Source organism: Perissodus microlepis, chromosome 5 (assembly GCF_051167445.1).
Source record: "Perissodus microlepis isolate ML-2025 ecotype Zambia chromosome 5, ASM5116744v1, whole genome shotgun sequence".
In the NCBI taxonomy this organism is placed as follows: domain Eukaryota; kingdom Metazoa; phylum Chordata; class Actinopteri; order Cichliformes; family Cichlidae; genus Perissodus; species Perissodus microlepis.
Window position 1 is genome coordinate 32,087,006 of NC_140465.1, and position 9,845 is coordinate 32,096,850.

General features: G+C 40.3%; 1 protein-coding gene across 2 annotated transcripts in view; it reads right to left on the bottom strand.

Moving 5' to 3' along the window:
• The window catches only part of cdh22 (cadherin 22), a 178,045-nt gene that overhangs the window by 87,027 nt on the left and 81,173 nt on the right, over nucleotides 1-9,845 (bottom strand). The gene's annotated exons all lie outside the window — the stretch shown is intronic.

Sequence of the window (9,845 nt, forward strand, 5' to 3'; positions counted from 1 at the left end):
TAAGGAAGTGTAACCAGATAAAAGATGAATAATTACTGCCAGGCTCAGGATGGGATTTTCAGCCTGAGCAGAGCAGGTCAGAGTGGGTAGTGTGTCTGGAAAACCAGACGGGTTGCTGGCTGTGCAAAGCAGTGGGGGAGCTGTAGCTGAATGAAGTATCCAGAGTGTGGAGAACTAATCTGAGCAAATAAAGAGCGAGCAGAATAAAGAGCAGAACAGCCTCATCATTTTCAGGCCTGAGCAGGAGAGGTGAAATTGTGAAGAGCTGCAAACTGACGTGGAGCAGAATAATTATTCTGTTATAAAAATTATTCAAATGTGTTTATTACATTTTTATCGCCACCTGTGATGTCAATGGTAAAATCAGCTGTTCAGTCTGTTTCACAGTGAGCACTCTATCCATAGTCTTCGGTCACTAACCTGGCAGGCAAACCGACCATGTACTCATGCTTTCCAGCATACTTTTATTATCACGGTTGCTGCTACACACAAACAGCTGCAGCTTTGCACCCTGCAGCCACACACGCTGACAACAATAACACTGACAGGACCCAGTACGGACTCTTTAATGCAGGTGCGGCGTGATTGCTGATGCCGCTCAGGTGTGTCCACCTCGCTGCAGCTGTGCCACCGACCACGCCCCGCCACACAGGGATTGGTGATATTTGGCCTGTAAGGCAGGGTTAGGACAGGTGTTCACATGTTGGTGCCATATTCTCTACCTTTCTGGCAGCTGTCAATAAATGCTGGTTACTACATCCGATAGTACAGCAAAGGATGGCTGAAGAGCATTGGACCGCAGGTGGGTGTCACATGAAAACTATAAATACTTTATAGTCTTTATTTAAGCGCAGCTAATGCTGTTCTTCTGTAATAATTACATTTTTGGATGTGTTAGCTGTTATGTGTTTTTACCTTTGTTTATTAATCTATTTTAATGAGTATTTTAAAATTACCATCTGTAATGAAATGATCTAAATCACTGATAAAATAATAAAACTGCTAAGAATTAAACCTAAATATGGCTTTTGTCAAAAGGTACTTAAAAGGAGAAACATTACATTATTAAATTAACAACTTCTTTAAGAAATTATGTCTTTGCCATTACTGCTGTAGGATTCAGAGCATCGTCTAGGATTCACCTATAATAAGTTCAAATGTTTATCATAAATATATTTTGTGATGAAAGGAAATGTATGCCTTTTATTACTGTGTGTGTGTGTGTGTGTGTGTGTGTGTGTGTGTGTGTGTGTGTGTGTGTGTGTGTGTGTATATTTAGAGCGAGAGAGAGAGCGAAAGGGAGGCAGAACTCTTCTTAAGTCTTTCACTTGACTTAAATTTATCAAATATATTTCTTTTCAAGTTTCCAATTAGATATTTTACAGCTGTGGAGTGATAACTTCAAAGTAATAAAAACACACTGTTTATTCCTCTTTGCCTCAAAGGCAAACATCATTGGGAAGATAGAATTAATTTCTTTCTGCCTATCTGCTTTCCCTGTTCCCTTACAGTAGATGATTTAACAGTAGGACAGGCGGTTTGAATTTGATTAATTAGAGAGCATTTGTATCAAATATTTTCTGTGTGCACCAATGGCCCAGAAGTCGCTTTGCAAACTGAAACATTTGCTGAGCACCAACTGCTTGGCATCCAAAAAATAAAATGTACACTCCTCCATGAAAATCCGTCTCCTTCTGTTCTGCTTGTGCACTTAGGGAATTCCATTAAGTGTGTACACATTTACTTATACTTGGGTCTAAAAGTGGGTAACTGTAATGAGCTGTGGAGAAAAACAGAGAGAGAGAGAGAGAGAGATTTATGTTAGTGTGTTCTGATTTCACTAAAACTTGGCCATCACTACAAAGGAGTCACAAGCCTTAGCTAGCAGAGGCAAATTAGTGGCATGTCAATTATCACCCCTTTGTTTTGTAACAGTGGGCAGTAAACCTTGTTGAAAAAAATAAAAAAATAATGATTAATGATTAAAAAAATATATATGTTTGAAGTACCGATCCTTCCCTGTTCATTTCTCTTTGCCCTATCTCTTTCCGCTCCCTCCTCTACTCATTCTCTAGTCCAAAGCTATTGGCAAGCACTGTGCAGCCATTCGTGACCTATTAGAGTGCTGGATTGATTCTAGAGCATGGCTGCAGCCTTTCATCAGTGGGCATGCCCAGAGCAAGCCCTTTGACAGCTGGCAGCGAGCAGACGACAGCCAGGCAAGACTGATCACTGCAAACTGATAGGCATGGGGCCAATGACCAGCAGACAGGCCTCTCTGTCTCTGACACTCTCTCACATACAGATGTGGCCATTCACAGACATGAAAGGGCACAATACATCTATATCTGCGTGTGTGTTGATATGCATTTGTTCTGGGACACAGCATGGCCATGCCGTCTTAAATCAGTGGCCTATTGCCCTTTTCAAAGGAAAATAAGCATTAATATTACTTAGGCTGTTGTTACTATTATTAGAGTGCTTATCAAGCCTTCTTGTTGTGAGCAATGATGTCACTGTCATAGTGTTACATAACATAATGTATTTTGTTCTTTATAATTATGTAGGAGATTTACCCGGCAATTATGTTGTGGCGTAAACCGCCACTTAGTAGTTTGCCGGAAACTAATATATATTAAATGACTACTGAGGACGTAATTGGCCCACAATATATACTTAATCAGAGTAGATTCCATCTGACGGTGCCCATGTTTCTATGGTCATTGTGTTTTAATTGCTATCCTATTCTTGTTTATTGTCATCTTTTATAGATGTATGGACATTTTCTTTGTTTACATACAGGTTTATTACTCATTTTATCACATTACACTGGATGTCTTGAAGGTCACAGCTGCTTAACACATCTAATCGGCTGTTTATTGTATTTAGGTGTAATAGGTTATATGGTGACCATGACTGGGTAAGGTTAAACACAGCATTTCCAAGTAACCACATAGTGTTATGGAAACAGTTACACTTCTCCTTAATTTTTATTTTTTATTTTGTATTACATTTGTTGTTGTTCTGCCAGTGACTGGTGTCCTTAATAAAATCTGAATGGAACGAAACATTTAAGAAAGCCAAAAATCCTAAAGTCAAAGAGATCTAAATTACCCATGTATTAATTAATTAATGACAACTGATAAAGCTCACCTGTTGAAATGTGTGTGAGAAAATGACACTGACAAGCCAGCAAACTGGTCAGTGTTTTGTTTGACATTGTCTTCAAAACAAGTTTTGCCCAGTTTTTTTTTTTTTCACACTGTGATAAGCTTGTTATCTTTGCCTCTCTATTCTGCCATTAGCCCTCTCTTCTCTCTATCATGCCTCCCCTGACCAATCAGATTAGACGCCACTTCAGAGAGTTGTGTGGAGTGCATATATGAGTGCTGTGAACCACTGAACGAAAAATACTGGCAGCTTCTTTTTTCCTTTTAACTTGGGTTGGAAAAGATGAATCATTCACTGCAGAGATTTGTACCATTTGTCAGTGCCTTCAGTATGAAGCAGATCGAGCTTGATCATTTTAAGGCAGTGACAATTACTGCAAACACAGACTCCATAGCTACAACAAAAGCTAGCAAAGCAGGTAGCTGACAACCTCTCATCAGACACCCTAATGTACTGACAGGATAGATGAGTAGAAGCCCTACCGACATCATTAAGATCTCCCGTGTTACTGACACAGATTTATAAAGAAACAGTCAGTGTTTGGAGGCCTTAATGTCTTTCTTTGTATATTTAAAGTACTCTGAACTGCTTTTGCTTTAAAAAAAAAAGTGTTATACAAATACATGTTGTTGCCCTCCATATCTGTTAAAATACAGCAGGAAAATAGACTCATGTATATTATACTGTATCTTATCAGAGCGCTGTCCCTGATATTGTGCAGGTTTTTCATGTTTAGGATCCCAGAGAACCTTTTCACATTTTCTCTTTAAATGACCATACCTTTAAACAAATATCTCAAAAAAGCTATATCGCACAAATGTTGGTGATTATCTCATATTTTTTTTTATTGTAACACCTGATTTAAAAGTCTCTGTAATTCCAAAATTGTCAGCTTTGCATTGGGTTCAATTATATTTCTCTACATGTTCCCCCATTAATATTTCTTTTCTCCCCCTATCCCTTATCATCTGCTGTACAGTGCAAAAATCTTGAGCCATCCCTTATTTGTAGGGATGGGTTAGGTAGGTTTAGAGATGTATTGAAACATACATAAAAATACTAAGGCAAAAGTAGAGTTTGTATAATTCTACAGGGTTTGAAATCCAATATTTTTATTGACTTTATTGTACAACACAACCTGAACTCATTGAGACGTTGCTAGTCAAAAACTATTGACTATTGAATAATAGAAATAGAAATAAAAAGTAATAATAATAATAAATCATTCCTGGACTGAAAATGAGTGACAAAATACTCAATGATGAAAGAGAAAATGTGAAAGCCCTTAAACATTTACAAGGCAGTCTGGCTCCTTGCAAGCAAGATATAAAGAAATGAAGGGTGGTTCAAGGTTTTTGCACTGTACCCACTGACCAGATTTCTGTTATAATAGTTTAACACTATTGTGAGTCTTGCCTCAGTTTTTTGTGGGGGGTTTTGGGCTAATTAAGTTTAAGATTGTGATAAACCTTGAAGTGGTGGTGGTGGTAAACTTTACAGCTGCACCTTATGCAAACAAAACAGTCACTAACAGCAGACCAGGAATTGTCCAAGAATTCAGTCAAGTCAAGTCTATAATGATAGCCTTGAACTACATTTTGAAGAATGCAGAAATCTGAAGAAGTGAAACAAAGTTCTCCCTACAACTGAACTTGCACATAAGTGAAAAATGTCATGCATTAATTTATGATTCATGTTTTTACAGGCATTGGTGTGTGATGTAACTGGTCAAAAATGCAGTGTTTTCCTCCCATGCTGGCCTCTTTTTTCCCCTTTTTTTCCTTCTGGGAAGCTTGTATAACAAAACCTAAATGCAGGCAAAGACATAGACACTCACTCGCCCAGACACATATGCATAAGCACAAAGCAAGGACACTTTTCACACAAATGTGCATAGAAATAATATGCAAACCTTGGTATTTTATTTTGTTAATGTATTCCAGCTTGTACACCACAATAAACTTTCTAACCCATCCTATCATTTGTTCCCTTCCTCACTTTTCCTTAACTGCTTTTTTAATATATCAAAGCCGTCTTTTCTTTACTTTGCCTTTTTGTCTCTGTTTCTGTAACACACTGACATTGCTGCCTGCTAACACTTTTTTCTCTTTGTAACTTGTTTTGTTGTCTTTTCTTTTGGCTTCAACTCACACTTTGTTTAGACGTTATACCTTTTCTTGATGTCTTCCTGTTTCTGTCCGTTCTGCATTGCCTTAAATGCATGTTCCCATAATAGTTTTCTAAATGATCACTGTTTATTGAACACGTGGACATTGTGTTTTATTAGTCATCAGTTATTTTTTAAACATATATGCAGGCAAATATTTCTGTCTTCACCCACACACTAACAAAATCTGACAAGTCAGTTGAACCTAGTATCATTAGAGAATATCGCTGCATCTCTCTCTAATAACAGCTTCTCATTTCAGGGGCCATGGTGACAAAAACAGCACAAGTGATTACAATCTGACGGAAGGAGTTTATATTTGGAAGTTAATAGCCTGAGGTTAACACATGGCCACATTTATTCCCTTTGGGCCCCCTCACTCGCCGCAGTATATCTGTGCATCAGATTGATGTGTGCGCTGGTTTTGCATTTACACAAAACCATTCCTATGCACACACATACATGCACACACACAAGCATGCACAGTTTAATACACACAGACTCTGTAGATAGCAGGCATAGAGGGCTCCAACTTCCATTGCCAGAATCTCCCCATCAGATGGATGAAAGCTGCCATCAAAGCCAGGCCCAGGAGGAGTTCAGACAGTCTGCTTATTCGAGTGAACCCAACACCAGAGTCCAATCCCCTCTGCCATGCTTATTAAATAGCCTATTTTGTCATTTCCAATCCCAATTTGTCACAGTCACTTGGCTCAGCAGCCCTGTGTCATGTCACAGAGGGGTGAAAAAAAGAAGCAGAGGCACAACAGAAAACATGTCTGTTTCTGTAAATTGTTTATGTTACAATGGTAAAGTTTTAATGGGCTGTTTGCTATGAGACAAACTAGAACAAATAGCAGTTGCCTTTGGACGACAGAAACACGGGCACTGGAAGTTGTTAAATTATCAGAAATGGGAAGAAATGATGAGCATGTATGATATAATAAAATGCATTGCACTGTGCATTTTTTGCTTAGCTTAGCTTAGCTGGCATATTGATTTTTTTGATTAAGTCCAAATACAAACTTATCATGTAGCCATATGTGTACTTGTTCTAACATGAAATAACATCCTGTCCAAAGTGCAATCCTACACTGTTTTTACACAAGTCGATAAAATTGTTCAGTGAAATGTGTCCACAGCTTTAAAGCACAATGGCTCTCATGTCATAATTGCCCAAACATTAAATCCAAATCAACACATAATCCGCTATTCAAACCACCTCTGCACAAACATCTAACACATTTCATCCATCTGAATTAATCAATCTCACTGTAGCCTAACAAGGATTCGAGTCCTGTCTGTTTGGCTGCCAAACATACGATACTCCAGCAGCATGCTAGTTGGACCTTGCTATTGTTTGGGTCTCTCTCTCCCAGACTGGACTCTATATTCTGGATCCAAAACCCCATGTTGTATTGGCAAGTCAATGATATGCAGTCGAGCGTGACTGGGGAGAACAAAATCTGCATTGACACAGGGAACTGTCTAGAGAATGGGTGCTGCTTTGAATTAGGCTGCTGTGTTTGCTTATGGCTTATAATGAGAGGTGACATATTGTCAGTGCCTTGCTAAAGCTGGTCTTCTAATTACACTAATTGCTGCTTTTCCACCCCCATCCCTCGCTCCCTCCCTTTCCTATTCAAATCACTGCCCCTCCTCCCTTGCTCCCTTTCTCCCATGCCAATACTGTTGCTACTCTTCAAAACTAAAAAGCTTCCACCCACATACCAAGATGAGCCTGCACCCACTCTCTTGTCTTTCTCACTGTCCTCACAGCCATTAGTTTTCCCTAAATTTCTTTTTCAAGAACTAACCGTGTTCCATTAAAATTTCCATCTTTCTGCTTCTATCTGTCTTTGCCTTTCTGCCTCTCTTTCTCTCTTTTCTCCCCACAGGAGTAGTCTTTTTGTCCATACATGCCACAGTGTCCACTACTACTGCAAAAGCCCCCGTGCCTGGGCTGCCAGCTGCACAATTACTAAATCGTTCATCTCACGGGTGGCTGGCGCTCAGTATCCTTAGCTTTGGCTGGTAGAAAGAGAGAGGGAGGGATAAAGAGAAACTGAGAGAGAGGTAGACTGGACTAAGACTCTGGGCCAGCTTTCTCCTCTCAGGCTCTGTGTGTGTTTCTACTTACACATGTGTGCACACATGTGTGCAAAGGAAATATTATGTTAGTGTGTGTGCTCATGCATATACAGAGGTGCATGTGTGCATCTCAGTGAAAGACAGATGATGGCCAAGGTAGCTGACAGCTGTCAGTGCACATGGGCCTTGCATGGTAGAAGAGCACTGGTGTCTGTCAGCACGCTGCTCTGACTCTGTCCTTAGCACCAAGCAGGCTATACTAGGACCCTCTACATGCAACAACAGACCAGTGCTGCCTTTGAGAGCTGCTTCTAGCCAATGCAGACACAAAAGTAAGCAAGTGGATGGGCTGCCATAACACCAAGTGGTTGACTATCTTAGAGAACTAGTATGACAAGTTTCTTTGCTCTTTTTATGAAAAGATGTTTCATGGCTCAGGAGTGTTTAGAGTTCAAAGCAATTTAATTAATGCCTTGTGACCTTAGGTTCACTTGGCACTGAGTCCTTACAAATTGTCACACTACTCCATGAAAAGCGCTGTCCTGTGGAATCATCAGAATCAGAATAAGAATCAGAATACTTTATTAATCCCTGGGGGAAATTATTTTTTGTTACAGTGCTCCATTATAAACCAACATTAAGACAAGACAGACAATACGCTAACTAAGAATAGTACAATATATACATATATATACATACATAAGTCACTCATAAATAAATAGCTGGAAAAGAAACGTGTAGTTGTAGCAGTAACCAGTGTGTTAAGTGGATGCGTTGTACAGAGAGATGGCCACAGGCAGGAAAGATTTCCTGTGTCGTTCAGTGGTGCTTTTCGGTAATCTCAGTCTCTCACTGAACGTGCTCCTGTGACTGACCAGCATGTCATGGAGTGGGTGGGAGGTGTTATCCAACATTGTCTTTATCTTGGACAGCATCCGCCTCTCCGACACCACCTTGAGGGAGTCCAGCTCCATCCCCACAACATTACTGGCCTTACGGATTAGTTTATTAAGTCTGTTGGCATCTGCGACCCTCAGCCTGCTCCCCCAGCATACAACAGCATAGAGGATCGCACTGGCCACAACAGACTCATAGAAAATCCTGAGCATTTTCTGGCAGATGTTGAAGGACCTCAGTCACCTCAAAAAATAGAGACGACTCTGGCCCTTCCTGTAAAGTGCTGTGGTGTTTTTAGCCCAGTCCAGTTTATTGTCAATGTGTACTCCAAGGTATTTATAGTCCTCCACAATGTCAACACTGACCCCCTGGATTGAAACAGGGGTCAAGTGTTTCCTGGTCTTCCTGAAGTCCACGATCAGTTCCTTGGTCTTTGCCACGTTGAGCTGCAGATGATTCTGCTCACACCACGTGACAAAGGAGTCGACCACAGCCCGGTACTCTGTCTCATCATCCCTGCTGATGCATCCAACCACCACAGAGTCATCAGAAAACTTCTGAAGATGGCAGGTCTCTGTGCAGTGGCTGAAGTCTGTGGTGTAGAGGGTGAAGAGGAAGGGGGAGAGGACAGTCCCCTGTGGTGCCCCTGTGTTGCTGATCACCTTGTCAGACACACACTGTGGGAGACGTACATATTGTGGTCTTCCTGTCAGGTAATCAACAATCCAGGACACCAGAGAAGCATCCACCTGCATCGCTGCTAACTTATCACCCAGGAGGGTCGGCCTGATGGTATTGAAAGCACTAGAAAAGTCAAAAAACATGACCCTCACAGTGCTCGCCGGCTGGTCCAGATGGGTGTAGACACGATTGAGCAGGTAGATGATGGCGTCCTCAGTTCCAAGACGAATCCGTTACGGTGTTTAAAATACAGACTCCAACCATTTCAAACCATGCATTTCAGGAATGCACACTTATGTGTTTGGTTATTTTTATGGCATTCCTACCTTCCTGTCTAACAGAATTCATTGCATTTTTGACCTGCACAAGATACTGAACATTTAAATATATTAATAGAAATACATCTCCCTTAACAGGAGTATCTAGTAGAGTACAGATTACTGCATTGTTACTGTGCTCTATACTATAAAAAGAGAGGAGAAGATAGAAGACTACCTCATAGCTCAGATGCACAGATATCTGAGGAATATGGAAGAACTCTTTACAAAACAACCCACTAATATCAAAGGTGCCTTGCACAGAGAGTTTGAACACAAAGAGATGAATAGCAAGATTAAAAGATGTTGACAATTTTAAATTGGCTGAAGCTAAAGACTGGCTGCTTAAGCTAAACTTTCAAACAATACTAAGATAGCTTCCGTCTGGAATGGAGGAGAGAAAGTAGAAAGGATATATGAAAAGAACAACCTGAGAGAGCAGATCAAATACTGTAAGTATGTAAGAACTGAAATATACACCTTGGGAATGAGGCTCAGGGTACCTGAGATACAAAATGACT